This window comes from Protopterus annectens, chromosome 9.part0 (genome assembly GCF_019279795.1).
Source record: "Protopterus annectens isolate FY-2018-M chromosome 9.part0, PAN1.0, whole genome shotgun sequence".
Taxonomy (NCBI): Eukaryota; Metazoa; Chordata; order Ceratodontiformes; family Protopteridae; genus Protopterus; species Protopterus annectens.
The window spans coordinates 740,378,097-740,394,608 of NC_056743.1; positions in this window are offsets into that span (position 1 = coordinate 740,378,097).

The following is a 16,512-nucleotide window of genomic DNA, read 5'->3' on the forward strand; positions in this document are numbered from 1 at the left end:
TCTTTATTGCATCTCCTTTTTCACAAAATGTTACAAAGTTGCACAACCGCTTCCTGCCACAAGAAACATACATACACTTTGTAATTATGTTACCAGTACAAAATGGAGAGGAAAATACAATCCTTCATTTAAAACCAAGAAAAAAACATCACAGTGATCATACACTACAAAATGAAGCATAATCTGCAAACAGCTACATCCTGTACAGCCATTCTTCAATTTCTTCATTCTCTACTTTTACACTGTAAGACTAAGCAATCACTGAAGACCAGAGTTCCTAAGGTTCCACAGTTCATCCCTAAAGAGAGTGACAAAACTGGGCTTAACCGATTCATGACTACAGTAGCTTTTTACATGCCTCCATAGCACTTTTGTCCTAACATCTTTGGGGCTTGACTTAATAAGGGGCTTACTAGTTAATAACAGGCTGCATAACAAAGGGCAAGGACTATGTAACAAAATGACAATGTTGTTTGTCTTTCGGCTTTTCCTGGTAAGGGGTCGCCACAGCGGAACTCTGGTCCGCTAATGATTGGCAGTAGATTTTTATGAAACGCCGAGTTGCCAGCTCTTTGCCCAACCTTCAACGAAGGCACGCCCATTTACGCACGCATGTCTTTTGAACGCTACCCAACTGCGGGGAGGACATGCAGACTTCCACACAGAAGGCACTCCCAAGCCCAGCCGAGAATCGAACGGGAGAACCTCTTGCTGTGAGGTAACAACGCTACCGCCGTACCACCGCAGCATAAAATGACAATAAGATTGTTAATCTAGGATGTCTTATGTTGGAGATATTGAGCATTGTTTGCCACTTATTTCTAAAAGACAACTACATATTAAAGGTCATGGTGGAAGACAAAAATGCCCCACTACTGTCCATGTATTATAGACTACAGACATTTACATATTTTCATAATTACTGGCAAATGTCACTTCCATATCCACATTGATATTTCCAAAACACAAGCAAACTACTTCACAGCCTCTGGTGAATCCTTAACATGCTTAACAATTGTCACTGGCTCTTGCAATGCAAGTATTCCATCACAGAAGATATTTATGTTACAAATATTGTAAAACACACTAACACAATTTTCCATATTTATGCAAATATCTCAAACAAGCACTCAGTAATTTGTTGCCATTGTGTAAATGGCCAAGTCTGACTGAACAAAAGTACTGAGATACTATGGTCTAGGCTGTATAATTTCTGAGAGATTAAGTATTTGTAAAACTTTGGAAAAACTGTGTACCTTATCACAGTGCTCACGTACAAGCTGTGAATTCACCAATTATGATCACTATAAAGGCACTTAAGTGAACATTGCTATTTGTACCTTTTTAATAGTATTTACTGTTCACAAGAGGTTTACACTTGTTAGCTTGTTTTTTACCCCAATTTTTTTCAGAAAATGTGTGGGCACAACACGGGTTATCCAACTAATGTGCAAAATATGTCATCAGCTCTGTTTCAGCACATATTCAAAACCTTGTAAGAACCACTCTGTACTGGAATCCAACATCTGCATAATTCACTAAGGTGTTTTTGTTCCTCCACCTATAAAGACACGACACAATGTACTAACAACACATTTAGAATATGCAAGTATGCATGCCATTGGTATGAAAAACAATACACTTAAAAAGCAAGTGAAAAGAGTTAGGGATTTGATTGGCAGTGATAAATTTCTGAAAGAAGGAGCTTCCTTATGTTCTAAGTTGGTTGCTAGGGGTTACCCTGAAAAAGAAGTGAGGCTCAAAAGTTTGTTGAAGTGAATACTTCTCGGATTAATAATAATAAAAATATCGAACTTAATAAAACCCTAATAACTATAGAATGGGAATGTTGGTGCAATTATTCCTTAGATGAAAAGCAGATTAAGGAAATTGTCAGAGAATTCAAAGATCTTAAGTAGTTTTCCTGAAGTCAGAAAAGTGGTGGGGGAAGCTCCTATTTTTGTGAATAAAAGAGGGAAGAATTTTAAGAATATTTTTTCAAAATAAGTTAAGTTTTAAAAATGCCTAAAAGAGCAAAAAGGGAATCTTCAAATGCTTGAGTTTTAACTACTGCAAGTACTTGAGGGCGGATGCAAAATAAATTTAAATAAAAATGTTAAGATTTTAATTAAGACTTTATACATGCAAATATACATTTTTACTATATTTAGCTGTTTGTTCATCTTGTCCTGCATATTATGTAAGCAGAACTGCTAGAGAGTTAGATAAAAGGGTCCATGAGCATTTATATGTTATTAGGAAAATACACAAATAATGCACGGGGTAAACACTGTTGTATAATGAAATGTAGCCATTCACCACGATTCTTAGTGTTAGACTGTGTACCCAATTTTAATAAAAGGTTAGATGCAGAGGAAGAATCAGACTGGATGGAATATTGCTGGATACTTAGATGCCAGCAACCCTCTGGAACTAAATGACAAGGAAAACTTCAAGATCTACTTAAAGAGAAGGAAGCAAGATCTACTTAAAGAGAAGGAAGCTGAAACACTAATGCAGGCACAAATTGTTTTGATTAGCTTCATTGTGGAAACGTTTTAATGAGGAAGTGTTGACTGTTTCAAGTATATAATGCTGAATTTTTATTCTTTTTCATTCAGTCTGCAGAAGTCTAAGTATTGAAGAAAGTGCTTACTGGACGAGAATTTTATTTTGATAAGTTTGCTAGTTTATCTTTTTTTTATATTTATTCATTTCTATGACTGTATTAGCCCATTTTATGCCTTAGCTAAATGTAGTGATATTTGCTTTGAGCTCCACCATACTATTCACACCACATTTAGGTTCTCTCAAATCTTACCGCTAAGAGTTTGGTGAGAAATACCATTTCCAATGTGATGGGAGCACTGGGACCAGATTATTTAATCTCAGTTATAATACAGCCAAAGTTTGTAGATCCTCTGACAGTTTGAGGTCAGATAATTACTAATGTTTGGACATGCTTGTACGGTCTCAAAATTCAGGTAATAGCATATCAAATTCTCTACAGCTTACCATACCAGACTAGCTCAAAAATCAGTGAATATAACAATTATTCTTTCATCTCAAAAATAAGAGAAAGGCGGTATTCTCTCTGTCTCTCTTCATATGAAGTCCATCTACCTTGGATTAAGTATCTTGGATGTGGAGCTAACTGTTTAAATATTTAAATACAAGACATCCACCGTCCCATCTTGAAACTGTACACCTCTTTAATCAGTTGTCCTACGTTTCACTAGGTGCAGTGTATATAGAACTAGACTCCTTGTACAGTATAATTTTTGCACTAAATATAGCTTTAGGATTGCTCTACTCTATGTATTTGAAGGTGAACGCTCCAGCACCTAACAAAAAGGAGGACTCCAGAGCCCTGTAAGAACCGGTTACCAAACATCAAATAAATACTGCACAACAGATTTGGGCCCACAATAAGAGTTACTCCTGAAGAGCATCATGTTAAAATAATTTTTACAGAAAGGATGGCTTCTCACTTTAATTGCATTACCTCCAGAAGTAAAAAGCTTGACAGAGCAGTCCCCCACACCTCCAATTTAGACATGTAGGAGCCATCACAAGTGTGCCAAGAAAACAAACGCATATCTCTGTTCCGGCTACTGGGAAGACCAGCAAACTGAAAAAGTTTTTTTCAACAAGACAGATGCTACAACAGAACAGGAGAGACTTTCAATAAAGCTTTCTTGGCTAGAAGCAAGACTCCAATATCCTGATCACCTTCAGGACAGGTGCCTGATAAACCCCTGCTGGCATGGCAAGCAGCTGCTTCACATTAGCAAAGTAGCCTATGAAGTTCCTCTGTAAAACAATCTGTCTCACGTACAGCCACAAGACCTCATGCATTTTCTGACTACCATTTAATTCAATTCAAGGTAATGGGAGAGCCACAACCTATCCAAGTATTCAATAGGTACATGGTAGATAAACTCCAAAAGGCTGGTTTCCCTTTCAGGACTAGACATTAATGCAGTTATAAAATAAAACCTGAATGACATTCAGTGCACAAGTCATGTGCCTCATATCATCTCAACAAACATTACAAACAGGGCAAGTCAGTACAGTTAAATGATGAGACAGAGAATGTAATTTTACTTCATCTTAAGATCATACAGGAAGATCAAAAGCTAAAGCTGAAAGGCTGAAAGACTGCCACAAAGAAGGATAGGTTTAAACCCTTTACCCCAGTTTGAGTACCTTTCAACTTATAAGCCGCTGAAATGGAACCAACACACCCCCACCCCAAAAAAAAAAAAAAAAAAAATCACAGCCAACACTTTAGTTGATGTATTAATTAACTGAAATATAATCAGACTCAATTAATGATTTGGCACTTGAAGATCCACAAACAGTAAAACTGACAAAATTGCTGACCACTGTATCATCAAAACAATCTGCCTTTGTGAACAGATTAACATCAGATTACAGCACTAACAAAATACCACTGCAGAGTCATGAGAGAAGCCGGAATCACAATCAATTTTTTTTCTAACATTCACTCATACATAAAACTTCTTGTAATCACCAACACGTTTAGGCTTGTCCATGCAGAGTAAAACACAGAAGGTACCTCTCCCTACCTTGCATCCTTTGGAGTTCATGGAATCAATGGCCCGTTTAACTGCAGGATCTACGGGATCAATCAGCTCCACTTGTGTCCTGACATTGTGCTCAAAATAAGGGCCAATCAAAACATAATTATCGCCCCATTCATCTGCAGTAATCTTTGCCTTAGTCTGGATAACAGTGTAGATTCCACCAACTAGGAAAAGGAGATTAAAAAAAGGAAGAAAAAATTATGAAATGTTATTTCCAAAATGAACAAATACACTTGCATTATGTATTTTTGCAGATGTAGATTAGAAAGAAAATGAAACATTTCCAAGAACAAATTTCATTCGGTAGCAGTTTTTCTATGCTTCCAAGCAAAAGATGAGCCACAATTGCCACGTTTGGTGCATTTACTTTTTTTCTTTCACCAAGTCACTATTATTCCATTTCAAAACATGCATCTCGTCTCTCAGGCATACAGTGCAGCACCTGGAAAAAGTTTACAATTCATACCATTATCCAAAAGTCAAGTCTTAATCTTGACTAACTGTTGTGCAAATTCAAGCCTACAGACAAAATACAATAGTCCACCACAGGCTAAAGATGTCTCAGAGACCAGTCTCATCTATAAAAAAAATGTTCAAAAGATTTTGCTGGGTGGAGTGAGGGGACAAATCCCTGCTTTTACTGAGGGGAGTGAAGAGGGCAAATCCCTGCAACCCTTTACTAAAACTGCTCCTATCATCACAACATCATGGGATAAGAGAAGGAATTTTTTTTTCATCAGTATCCCACCAATGATGCAGGACTCAAGGAAAAAAGTCAGTTATTCCCAACATTTTCTCTCACTGAAGCAACTACATTAACACAGCTTTTTAAAATGATAGACAGGCTACGAAATATTTCAAACATACCCTTGCCACAAAGCATTACAATACTTGGATGTAATATTGTAAGGAAACACCATCATTTTCAAAAGACAAAATTCAAAAAACACAACTTTACAGTTTAACATTTGATATTTCCAACATAACCTTGGCAACAAATAATTTCCCAATATTTGTTATCCTTGTCCTCTTCAAACCACTCCAATGGCCATCCTTTCAAACACAGACTTAATCATCCCACTCATCAATAAAACACATCCAGACCATCCTACCCACATTCTTCCCATTACTATCCCATGGGCACATGGCCCCAATAACATTAACATAGTTGGGTAAATTAGCTGATCCAGAGCCTCTTCAGTCAACAGTCATGATCAAGGCACAAAAAACAAAACAAGTGAAATATGCAAATGGTTTGTACATCACACATATATACACTGTATACAACATAGCTCTACTGAACTGTGCGCATCAGTAACTGCTGCGCCTCTAACATTAAAGGATCCCATGAATAGTTCAATCATGTAGTGGTTTGCTAAACACTACTAGCCTAATACTCCCTGTGAAGAATGATATGCCAAAAGCAGCAATACTCTAAAATGTAGTTGCACTGCTGCTCGAAGTAGTAATTTTTTTTTTTTTTTTTTAACTCTATCCTTGGCTATGAGGTACGTAACCCTCTGGTGATCATTTTACTACACACTTAAGCTGTTCCACTGTGTAGTTAAAACAAAAAAGAAATCCTTGCGTTCTGCTTTGCCAGCTCCATCATATGCACTCCCTCAATCCCACAAAAACTACTCATTTCACATTTTCGAGTTTGACAGACTTACCTGAAGACAGAGACCGCAGTGTTGGAGAAAACTCGGTATGCTCATTTTGCTTTTCACAAACAATGTGATCTTAGAATATGCAGTGGTGGAAGGGTATGAGAGGTAAAGACTGCTTACCCTCCTGCAAATGTCTTGTTTTAATGCATTTAAGACCACTATATGTTTGAGACATTTGCACTTTGAGCAGTGAATAGCTCAAACTTGGAGTAAGTCTGCCTTGAAATACAAGTGGTGCTTCCACAGTTTTCTACCAAACCTGTGCTTACCAAAATGTAATACGCTTGGAACTACTCTGAGCCTGGCATTGTTATACGTAAATTGCAAGCCTAACCAAATACTACTGCATTTTACTTCTCCTTGCTCCTTTTGACAACGTCACCATTTATAAACTACAGAACAAATTTCACTGCTACTGCAATAGAGATGAAATCCGCTGTCACAGCTCATATGTCTAATGAATAAATCCACCATCTTGTTGACTTACTGAATAAACTCTCCCACTGAGATGCATGTATTTCCTGGGTCATTTAAGGAACAGCCAAGGTTAATAAACAGTTTTCCAATAGATGCTTTACAAAGCAGGAAGCACTTTAATACCAGTTACAGACAATAGAACACTTGACATAAGATTTTTAGGTAGCACAAATATAAAAAAAAAAAATTTCAGAAGTCAGAGATGAAAAAAAGAAATAATCTACAATTACTAAAGCCACCTACTTGGAAGAACACCATGTTTGCCACAAGCTGTACTTCATACAAATAATGTCTGGCAACAGCTCCCTGTATCAGAAGTACCACTGCTATGGTACCTGCACAGCATTTTGTTATGCTACTTTCTGTTATACTTTGTAAAGTCAGAGAAAGGCTAGTTACCTTAAACACCATATTAATACTTATTTGTACTGACATACATGGGAGGTGGGAGGGGTTAACAGGCAAACAGCATTCACTCTCACATAATGTCATCTTAAAACTTGGTTTGGTGGCATCTGAGCTATTGTGTAATCAGTTTTAGTAATGAACAATTCTGGCTGGTCTCATTTTGTTCACAGAGGTCAATTTTCCTTTTGTGATTAGAAAGTGTTCACTAGAACACTGCAACACTGCCTTTAAGTTCAAGTGAAAGCTGTAAGCAAGCCTGATTAATAAAATGTCAACATGGTCCTCCTCACTACGACAGCCACATGGTGAATCCAAGACCTTCAGAAGCAGAACAGCCATTAGGCACAAGCAACAGTGTGCAATGTTTTTTTTTGCCTCATGGAACGAAAAACAATTATTGACCTAAACTAAGAAAACAAAACAAAACAAAAAAGTGTCCACAGTGATGTCCCCCCCTCTCGGGGCCTGTAATCAATGAGCCTGAATCCTCACCACTGACACTGTAGAGGGATGTTCACTTGGAACTAAAATGGATGCACTCAGTATTTCCAGATGCAGCTCTCTGCATCAAGCACAATTTCCCTTAACAGAACAGAGGAAACATGCTCAGTCAGGGGTCTAGACTTCTGTCTCCCCCCAGATCTGTAATAAGACTCCCCACTGGCACAATACCACCCACTGGCACAACTAGAGAGAGTAGAGTCCTCAGCAGAGTGTCCAAGCCAAGTCCTCCAGCACCCTCTCTGTGAAACCAGTGCTTTGTGTCCCTGCTCCAAACAGTGCACACATAGATACAGAGAGATAGAAAGGCTGTTTACAGGTTGACTAGCTATGCCCCCTTCTGCCCAAGGAAGGTAGTTCTGCCACCAGACACTCCAAAGCCAGTCACTCTAAGGCTCTTGCAAGGGTACCCAATTATAATTAATATTAATACAAATGGTAGTCTGACCAGTGCAGTAAGGCTTTCAGGAGTGCCAGAGTCACCAAATAGATAACGAGAACTCTCAAAGATTAGAATATTCTCTTAAGAACCAGCCACAATGAAAGTTTAAATATATTTAAAAAGTAATAAAAGAACATGAAAATACAGATATCATCTAGTCACAATAAACACCAGAATTTCAACCACAGGAAAAAAATTAAAATAACAAATACAGAAAAACAGTACTTAACTTGTTGTTCTTTCAGCTTTTCCCAGTTAGGGGTTGCCACAGCGTAACTCCGGTCCGCTAATGAATGGCAGTAGATTTTTACGGTGCAGAGGTGCCAGCTTGAAGCCCAACCTTCAACGAAGGCATGCCCATTCACGCATGTCTTTGGAACACCACTCGACTGTGGGGAGGACATGCAGACTCCACACAGAAGGAGATCTTAACTAATCTCACAAAATTTTCCTGACTCATATGAAGAATTACTATTTCTTGGTCCACTTACTAGAGCAAGGCAAGATGAAGTAGGTGAAGGGCTCTTTTTGGTCAGGTTCCAAAAACAGACTGCTCTGAGACTTCAATCTCACCTAGTATTAAAATACTTTACCAATGTATTGCATAAGGACATCACATATTACATACGCATCATCAAGGAACTTGTACACAAGGACACTGGTAATCTCCAAACTCTGGACCCAACCCAGTATGGGTTTGTAAAAAAAAGACAGATCACGTCTCCTAAACCTGATAGACTTCTTTGAAGTGGTCACCAAAGCCATATATGACGGTAAGGTGGGTCACAGCCTATCTAGATCTCATCAAGACTTTGAACACCATCCCCCACTCTGGAATTATAAATAAACTCACTAAACTAGGTATAAATCCCTATGTCACAAGATGGGTTGCCAACTGGCTCACTGACAGAACCCACACTGTGAAAGTAGCAGACTCTATATTCAACTTCAGACCAGTAACAAGTAGAGTACCACAGGGTTCAGTCCTGGGTCCTCCCCTGTTTGGTATCTACTTCTCTGAAGTACAAGCTAACACAGAAGGTCTTTGGCTAACAAAGTTCGCAGATGACTGCAAAGTAGGAGCCATAATCAAAACTCCTAATGATGTGGACATCCTACAAAAGGGCCTCACTGACAGGACGTCTGGTGTCAAAGCCATGGCCTCAAGCTCAATGCCAAAAAGTGCATTGTCATCCCTTTTGGTAAAAACTCTGTACCCATGAACTACCATATAGGTGATAGTCTAGTAAACACCGCAAGTGTGATAAGAGACCTTGGGACACAGGTGGACAGCACTCTCCTTTGATAAATCACATTGCCACAGTAGTCAGGAAATCCTTCTACATGGCACACCATCACAAAAGGTTTCTCATCCAGGAAAAAAAAAAAAAAAAAAAAGAGGTCAATGTTCCCCTCTACTCATCACTCATTAGACCCATTATAAGAGTACAATGCCCATTTTGGTATGTACCTCAAGACATCTACAACAACTGGAAAGGCCGCAGAAATACCTCACAGAGGATTACCGGCCTCAAACAGATGCCGTATGCAGACAGTCTCAAAAATCTCCAGCTTTACTCTATTGCATATCACCTACTCAGAGGGGATCTCTGCCTAACATACAAAGCTATGTCATACCTAGAGCTGTTGGACATGCTCCACTTAAAGAAATCCCAATCCCTCCGAGCTACACGCTCTAGGGACCTAAACCTTGTCACCACAATAAACAGAACATGCTGGAGGGATAGATTCCTGTCCCAGAGACTTCCCATACTCTGGAACAAACTACCCATCTACATCAAACAAAGCTCCTAATTAGCACTCTTCAAGAAAAATCTTGATGATTGGATGGGAGATAGGAAATTCACCCCAGGTATCACTTCTGTGGCTCTGCTTAACAGGGGCACAGGAAAATATTTTTTTTGGGTGGCAAAAGCCAGGGTACCATTTGGCTAGGCTTATATAGGCCTTAGAGCCAATAGCCTAGTACCTACCTATGAACTTATACATCTGATCAACTGACTTCTGGTTCCCATGCTACCCCTCTGGCTAGAAGCTGCCAGGATTTAGCACGTGTTGCAATGCACATCTTGAGCCTTGTTAAAGTTTATTGCAGCATCTGGAAGCTGTAAAACAATGTTAACACTTCTGCTCTTCCTACAGAAACAAATCATGCTTCTTACAATCAGTGCATCTCTGGCTTCATTCAAAAACTGTGAGATAACATCTTTATGGCCTAGACCAAATAATTAAGTCAGGTGGGTTGAGATTAACCTCTTCTTCCAGTATCCTCTGTTAAAACATGTAGATTTAATCAGTTACAATACAGTCAGGACCCATTTTTTGGTACATTTTTTAAACACAAGTAACTTCACAAATACATTTTTAACAGAGCACCTGTACAAATCAGTATGATATACAAATGACAATTTACAAAATTCCAGCTAGCTGTGCTTGCAGATGTTACACATCCACTGCCCTACTTCTCCTGGAATAGCTGGCAATACCTCAGATTGTCACATCTACAATCAGAATTGTTCTACATCTGCATGAATACCAGGCAAAAATGGCTGAAAGCCCAATCCCAGAAAATGTACACAACAGTGAACAAAGATAAAAATACACTATTATTGAAGCAATTTAGAAATTACATATGATAGCAAGTTCGATTAAAAAGTTTCTAGTTTCACACTACACCAATAACTATAGTACTCAAATTTCTGCATGGAAGAAACTCTACTGCACCCTGCGTATAAGGCTACTACTCCCCCCCCCCCCCCACACACACACACACACAACACACACCCTGGACTTCTATATCTTACCAAAGTCACATTAACATAGAAACATTTTTAATTTCTACATAAATTATGTATGAAAAAAATTACTTGGCATTAGTCCTTGCGGATGCGAGGGTCTGAAAATTAAATAATGGCCAGGTGTATGGGGGCTTGCAACCCATGCATATGCTTAAAAATTAGATACTGGCATCACTGAAACAGTCTGTGTGAAAATTAGACTTCTGCCTGCCAAATTTAGTAGTAATTTACATAATTAGGCTACTGTCCAAATGATCATACTGCTGTTCTGCGACATTGAAACAAATTTGTTAGTAGGCCGAAAAAAAAATCACATATTCCACTAGCTAAGCAAACCAAAAAAATGCATACAAAGCTTAACATCTATCCTATCATATTTTTTAAAATTATTACTCAGAAGACAAGACAGGAGTGCAGATAAATAAAATTATCAATCTGAACGCCATTGTTTTTCAATAATCTTACAGTATGGGATTTGGAAAGAATTGCTTTGCAATCTCACCCACTCCAGGAGGGAGGAGTTTTTGTCCATGATAGACACATCTCTGGTGAGTGGGATGTGCCATAACCACAGGCTAGAGTAAAACTAAGGCATCCGAGGGAAGACTGGGTTAGCAGACACAGTGTGTGGTGCTACTCATGGCATCACAGGTTCTGCCCATTTAGATCACACAAAAAATCTTTCCTGACGTGCAGGCCAGGCATATGCAATGTTGCAACCTGCTCCATTCCACCTCTACCGCCCAACTCACCATTAGTGCAGTCCTAGCTATGGGATTGTAGCATCAGGGAGACTATGCTGATGGTCAGCTGGGAAGCCATGTAAATTGGAAGAAAAAGGGGGGAAAATGAACAAATACTGCCAGTTCAGAGTTTCTTGAGACACTCACTACACAACAGTAAGTCTAGTTTACTACACTTAATACTACAGAAACAGGCTAGATAAAGTCCAAATACTCACAGTTTGTCCTTTTATTGACAACATTTACAAGCACTCCCCAACTGTCAGTTCACATTCACTACAGAAAATACTTCTGCATCTCCAGTCAATTCCAGCATCTTACACTGATTAAGATTCAGTGCACTCATGCAAGAGCACATTCACATTTTTATTACTTTTTTTTTATTATTATATAAATGCACTCTTGTTTTAAGGGTAATTTAATACAACTCACAAATATTGGGGAGCAACATAACACTTCTTTCCCAATACAAGGGATCTGGGTGCATCACCTGGTATAAAAGATAGCACTGTTGCGGACACTAGTCCCCGAGGCACCACTGGGTCTTTCATATGGATAGCATGTTTAGAAGGATGAAAATCACAGAGGAATACAGAGGAACAATATCCTGAGAACGACACTGGCCAAAACTATTTCTGTGCTCTATCCACAAAGTTTTTGACTGGAGAGTTATGTTCTTGAGAAAGTGTAGATACCTCATGCTACTCATGGGAACCCCTGGACTTTCTCCAAGACTAGTGGACTTTTGCAGATCTGAATTAGATAAGTCCAGACGTGTCAGACAATTTATGGCATATTTTAAGGAGCTCTGGAATACCACTTGCTGGAGATGCTTCAGTGAAACCATATTATAGACAAAGATATCACCTAGGTGTCTTTCACAGCCCACAGAGTATTTATGAAATCCATTCCCCGGTGCAAAGACTAAACAACAAAGTGATAATAGGCAGTGGTCTTGTTCTACCATGAACCACAGGTACTGCCACTGATTCTAGTGGGGGGTTATGTGGGCATACGCATACATCTACTGTTACTATAAGATTACTTAAGCAATTATGCTATGTTCAACATTATGTCACTGTTTCAGCAGCCTAATCTATTTGGGGAGTTAATCATAGCTTAGGAACATATAGGGAGAAGGAAAGAATTCAGGAATCCAGAAGCTCCTGCAGAAAGGTCCTAGCACAGCTTAGGACCCTTGACAAAGGGAAAAGAATATCGTTTATAATGTTCTGTAAACATATTTACAGAGTACCAAGCTGCTGCCTCTAGAATCTGCAATACACTCCTTTCCAGAAAGTTACAGAAGCCAAAGTCTTGCCTGGCAGTAGCTTATTATGGTACAAATAGCAAAAAGAAACAGCACGAGACAACCATCTAGGAATCATCTATTTTGACACTGGTTTTCTCATTTGAAAAGAAAAAAAAAAGGGCAAATAGCTGACCGGCTTTCCCAAAGGATTTACAGCTGTGTAAGTAATATCTTAACTACCTGTGGACATCTGAAGTTTGTAGGACACACTCACTTTTAGGTTCTGGAATGACTACAATGAGATTTAACATTTGTTCATGGTAAACAAAACCACTTTGAGAACAAATCTTTCCTTTATGCCTAAAGAAATCCTGTCCTTGTGGAAAATGAGGCAGGGCTGACAAAAAATATCAGCTTGTAACTCAAAATTCTCTTCTTGGAGAAGTTAGAGCAGAGTATTAACAGTTTTTCATATAAAGAGCCTTGTATCAGCCTAATGATCTGGTTCAAAAGGAAGAAGTGTTTAGTTGTTCGAGCAGAAAGTTAAGTTCCAAGGAGCCACCACCCGTTTTCTACATGGATAGAAAATTAAACCCCCTTTCAAAATCAGTGCGACTTGAGAACAGATAAAAAGGGGAAGGTCTACAGTCAGAAAAGTAGAAATAGCTGAAAGAGGAATCTTGACGAAGAAAAGCCAGGTAACTCACAGATAATCTAGAACAAGAGGCATCTGGAGATTAAATTGTTCCTGGGTCCTAGCACTGCACCAACTGGAAAATCTTTCACCTAAATGTATACAGATTTTCTAGTAGCAATTTTTAGCCTCTTAATACTTTATGTACATCCTCAGAGAAAAGGTGCATCACCCAAGCAGTCAAAGTGTTTTATGGTTGAGGGGTAGCAAACAATCCAGCCTGTAGGAGACATCCAACCTGTTAGAAAGCTTGTAGTAAATGCTTGGACCAAATGGGAGTCACTGCTACCATCTTTAAAGATCCAGAAGGACTCTCCAAAGGAGCTACTGGTTCCAGTGGAAAAGGTTCCAAAGCATACAAGAACATGCATATTTGTGGTATGGAAAAAGGCATCAGTCTTCCAGGCCTGTTTTCAAGGAATCCTGAAATAAAAAAACTTTATGGTCTGCTTTGAAAGGAGGCAAAGAAATTTTAGGTATTCCTCTCAGCTGGATCAGTTCCTGAAAGATTACCCCCAAGGTGTAATTTCCATTTGCGAGTGCCTGTCCTGGCCCTTCTCAGACTACCCGTTACCATACTTTGCTGTGATGTGGTCTGAAGAGTCAAGCTGAGCTGCCACCTCCAAGGCCATCATGGCAAGTTTGCAAACAGGATAAGATCTGGTACCCTTGTTTATACATCACATCACTATGTTATCTGTGAAAACCTGAAGTGGTCTGACGGATAAGACACGATTTAAGGCTTTCAAATCCGTGATTACTGGCAGCATCTCTGATGTGTGTGGTTTTTTTTTTTTTTTTTTTGGTCTGTCCTGCTGGCTCCACAGACCTTATACTTAAGTCTGAAGCATCTGTTGTAACAGACTAATGAGGAGGTGGAAAGCAGAAGGAAAGACTTCGGTTGAGAGACAGGTTCTCCACCTACTATGATACCTACCCGTCTCACAAACCCCAGCACTATAATCTGAAAAGAAAGGGTACTGATGTTGAGACCAGACTGACCAAGATACCACTGAATTTTCCTAATGCGAACTCTGATTATAGGAATCTTGATAAGGATAGAAGCCATGAAACCCAGAATCCTGAGAAAGTCCTTAGCAGATATCAGAAATTAGCTGGAAAAGCTCAGGAATACCTCATACAGTTCTACTTGTCGAGGGGAAGAAAAGCTCTACCCAATGATTTATCTAGAGCACATCCCAGAAAAAGTGGGTGAAGGAATGAGAGAATATTTATGCAATTTCACTTGAAATCACAAACTGAGCTGGAGTTAAAGACTCTTGTCTACAATTCTTGACTGCTGGAAAGAGTCAGCAAATAAGTCCAAACATGGAAAGATGTGAATGCCTTGAAGTCTGCAATAAACAAGAACAGAAGCCAGTCACTTTGTAAACATTATTTTATTTATTTAACATTTGTTTACCAAGAAAGTCTGACTTGAAACGAACCAATCCTTAGACAGACCACAGTACAGCTGTTTAAGTTGCAGTTCGCATAATAGTACATTTTCAAAGTAATGACTACTGCAGTAGCTTTTAGCTATATAGGTTATACAGCTGCCTGCCAAGCCAAAAGTATCTGGTTCCAATCCGCACATGTGCCCAGACTGCTGTAGCTTGAACTTCTAAAGGGGGGACAGACAGTAGCTTGGGTGCCAAAAAACTGTGAAGAGAACCTACTGTCATAAACTGAAAATTTAGAAAACAACTTTACTGAAAAGCATAATCACATACAGAAAAAGAGGGAAGGGGAGTGTGGCTACTGCAGCAGTGATTACTTCTGAATATCTATGGTTATAGTAAGTGCAACTTACACAACAGTACGATGTTAGACAGTATCACAGTTACAGAAGCCTTTAGCTATATGGGTATTTTACCACAGTTTATCCATCCTGGAAGGATAAGGATTCCAAGTGACACTGGAGAATGGTCTGAGCAAACTCTTAACTGGACCCAGGAAAAGGACTCCAGTTTGCAAATGCTTTGTAAATGTACAGAAGACCAAGTTACTAACTCTATAATGCTTCTAGAGTCTACCCCTCTCTAGTATGCCATTGAAGACCAGGCTCTAGAAGGTGCAAGGGATAACCATCTTGAGTAGTCTGTTTTCAAACAAGTCCTTTCATTGTCCTTTCACAGGTGAGCACTTTCAACTTCCCTAGAGGACTTTGTTCCATCAAGACTCCAGAGTGGTATGTGCATGTCCAGAGTATGAAGAATCCTCTCTCTGATTTTTAGGTTTAGGGCAGAAAACTGGAAGACTGGTGGCGTGATTTAAAGTAAACAATGAAACAACTTTTGTCATGAGTGAGGGATTCGTTCTTTAAGAAACCATCTCTCTATGGAAAATTAAACAGGTTTAATTCACCATGATAGTCTAAAACACCGATATTTGTCTTGTAGATGTCAGAGCAAGAGCTCTCCCACGTCATGAACATAAACCAGCCTGCTGAGCTAATTCACAGGGAGACAGAGTTAACTTTTCCAGCAAAATGTTAAGATCTCAAATATATGCCATCTGCTTCCTAAGTGGTCTTGCATGTAAAATCCCATTCAAAAACTGTATGACAAAGACAGAATAGGGGCAGGGACATGGGCAAATACACTGAAACTGCCAATAAATGAACCTTGATAAAGGAATAAGAAATGCCAGCGGAGAGTAACTCGCACATTATTTAACAGCTAGTGGTAGAGAATCCCCAGATGGGCACTGCTTATTAGTATACCACCAATCAATAAGTCTCTTCCATTTAGCAAAATATTTCCCAGGCTTTCTCGCCTCCTTTAGCGCCTGCTGCACATCCTAAGAAATAAGGTGCCTAAAGGATATCAAACGGAATAATCCAGGCAGTCAGTTGAAATGGTTTCAGACTGAGCAACTAGAATTTTTTTTTTGG